Source organism: Meriones unguiculatus, chromosome 6 (assembly GCF_030254825.1).
Source record: "Meriones unguiculatus strain TT.TT164.6M chromosome 6, Bangor_MerUng_6.1, whole genome shotgun sequence".
Taxonomy (NCBI): Eukaryota; Metazoa; Chordata; class Mammalia; order Rodentia; family Muridae; genus Meriones; species Meriones unguiculatus.
In genome coordinates this window covers 92,970,770-92,973,890 of record NC_083354.1, presented here as the reverse complement: position 1 = coordinate 92,973,890, position 3,121 = coordinate 92,970,770, and positions in this window count along the sequence as shown.

The following is a 3,121-nucleotide window of genomic DNA, read 5'->3' as shown; positions in this document are numbered from 1 at the left end:
AAAAAAGATAGCATCTTCAACAAATGGTGCTGGTCGAACTGGATGTCTACATGTAGAAAAATGAAAATAGATCCATACTTATCACTCTGCACAAAACTGAAGTCCAAGTGGATCAAAGACCTCAACATAAAACCTGACACATTAAATCGGCTAGAAAAAAAAGTGGGGAATACCCTAGAACTCATTGGTACAGGAGAAAACTTCCTGAACAGAACACCAACAGCACAGGCTCTAAGAGCAACAATCAATAAATGGGACCTTATTAAAATGAAAAGCTTCTGCAAAGCAAAGGAGACCATCACCAAAACAAAGCGACCGCCTGCAGATTGGGAAAGAATCTTCACCAACCCTTTATCTAACAGAGGACTCATATCCAGTATATATAAAGAACTAAAGAAGCTGAAAAGCAGCAAACCAAGTAATCCACTTAAAAAATGGGGAACAGAGCTAAACAGAGAATTCTCTGTAGAGGAATACCGAATGGCAGAGAAGCACTTAAAGAAATGCTCAACCTCACTAGCCATTAGGGAAATGCAAATCAAAACAACCCTGAGATTTCACCTTACAGCCATCAGAATGGCCAAGATCAAAAACTCAAGTGACAACACATGCTGAAGAGGTTGTGGAGAAAGGGGAACCCTTCTCCACTGCTGGTGGGAATGTAAACTTGTACAACTAATCTGGAAATCAATCTGGCGCTTTCTCAGACAACTAGGAATAGTGCTTCCTCAAGATCCAGCCATACCACTCCTAGGCATATATCCAAAAGAGGCTCAAGTACACAAAAGGGACATTTGCTCAACCATGTTTGTAGCAGCTTTATTTGTAATAGCCAGAAGCTGGAGACAACCTAGATGCCCCTCAACTGAAGAATGGATGCAGAAATTGTGGTACATCTACACAATGGAGTATTACTCAGCAATGAAAAATAAGGAAATCATGAAATTTGCAGGTAAATGGTGGGATCTGGAAAGGATCATCCTGAGTGAGTTGTCCCAGAAGCAAAAAGACACACATGGTATATACTCATTCATATAGACATACAACATAGGACAAACCCACTATAACCTGTGCATCTAAAGAAACTAAGCAAGAGAGAGGACCCTAACTAAAATGTCCAATCCCCATCCGGAAAGGCAAAGAGGATGGACATCAGAAGAAGAAGAAAACAGGAAACAACCTAGGAACCTACCACAGAGGGCCTCTGAAAGCCTCTGCCCTTCCGACTATCAAAGCAGGTGCTGAGCCTGATGGGCAACTGTTGGGCAGGTGAACGCAATTTTAGGTAAGAAGTGGGAAATAGTAAGAGCTGGAGAGGACAGAGTCTCCACAAGGAGAGCAACAGAACAAGAAAATTTGAACACAGGGAACTTCCCAGAGACTCATACTCCAACCAAGGACTATTCATGGAGATAACCCAGAACCCCTGCACAGATGTAGCCCAGGGCAGTTCAGAATCCAATTGGGTTACATAGTAATGTGAAGAGTGACTGCCTCTGATATAATCTGATTGGCCTGCTCTTTGATCACCTCCCCCTGGGGAGGAGCAGCCTTACCAGGCCATAGTAGAGGACAATGCAGCCACTTTTGATGTGAACTGACAGACTAAGATCAGAAAGGAGAGGAGAACCACCCCTATCAGTGGACTTCGGGAGTGTCATGCATGCAGAGGGAGGAGGGAGGAGGGAGGGTGGGATTGGGAGGGGAGGAGGGAGGGGCTTATAGGGGGATGCAGAATAAATAAAGTGTAATTGAGGAAAAATTTAAAAAAAAAGGGAGGAAAAATGATTTAAGAACCTTAAATGACTTTCAAAAGTGGAGGAAAACATGGAGTTAGTCAAAGTCAATTTACATGGAGCACGTCTCGCCCCTGGGGGCAATGGTCTCCTGAACCTACTCAGACCTCGGACACCACCACTGCTAGTTCTAGAACTGATGCAAGATGTTCCAACGAGGGGGTTAAGGCTTCTCATAATATTTCCTATAAGCCCACACCTGTTTGTTTATATCCCCCATTTTTATTCATTGTTAGCCAGATAGAGCCAAGTAATTGTGGTGATGATACTTGCTTTTTTGCCCAATGCTGGAATGCTAGTGAATTTAGGTATGCCCTGGTTACTCGCATGCCTCACTGGGTGCCTGTGCCCGTTGATGCCCTCACACTATGACTCTCTTCAGACAGAAAAGGGATCTTGGAACTACAGCCGCCACTGTTACTGCCATCTCATTGACAGCTCTTGGAGCTACCACCGTGGCATTAGCCATGAGTCATACTGTGCAGACTGCTCAGACCCTGTATAATCTTTTAGCCAATGTAGCTCATGCCTTAGATGTACAAAAAGGAATTAATGCTCAACTAAAAGGAGGCTTGATGGTGTTCAATCAGAGGATTGACCTCGTGCAGGAGCAAATTGATACCTATGGCAAATCCCTCAACCTGGCTGTCAATGAAAGTATGCTGGACTTTGTGTCACTAGCATACAACATGAGAATTTTTCCCATGCTGCAAATCTGTCTAAACAATTGTCTAGCTATATTTTAGGTAATTGGACTGGAGAATTCCATACTACGATGGAGCAGCTGAGAGTGGCCATTATCACAGTAAATTCTACCAGAGATAGGCAGGACTAGCCACAGGATTATCACCATGGATTGCTGCAGCCATGAATCATCTGAAGGAATGGGCGGGCATGGGAGCGTTAGCAGGCCTTCTGGTGTTGGTCTCCTTGGTTTGCCTGTGGTGTATATGCAAGATTAGAGTCTCACAACAGCGTAATGCAGCCATGATCATTCAGGCCTTTACAGCCATTGAAGCAGGACAGTCTCCCCAAGCATGGTTGGATACCATAAAAAGCTAAAATGTTATGCTCAGGATGCGAGGCTAAGCACTGCACTCAGGGTCAGCTGCTTTAGACCCAGAGAAGAGCAAGTCTGATTGCATGCTGGTTGATGCCCCAGGTCCCGCCTCTGAGAAAAAGGTATCTGACGGGTCTGATGCTCTTTGGGTGGATGACACCTAAATGAACATTGGTACAAAGTCCCAATTTATTTCTAATATCAGAGCTCAGACCTCTACTCTTGCCTGATGTGTCTAAAACAAAAAGGGGGAACTGTAGAGAGC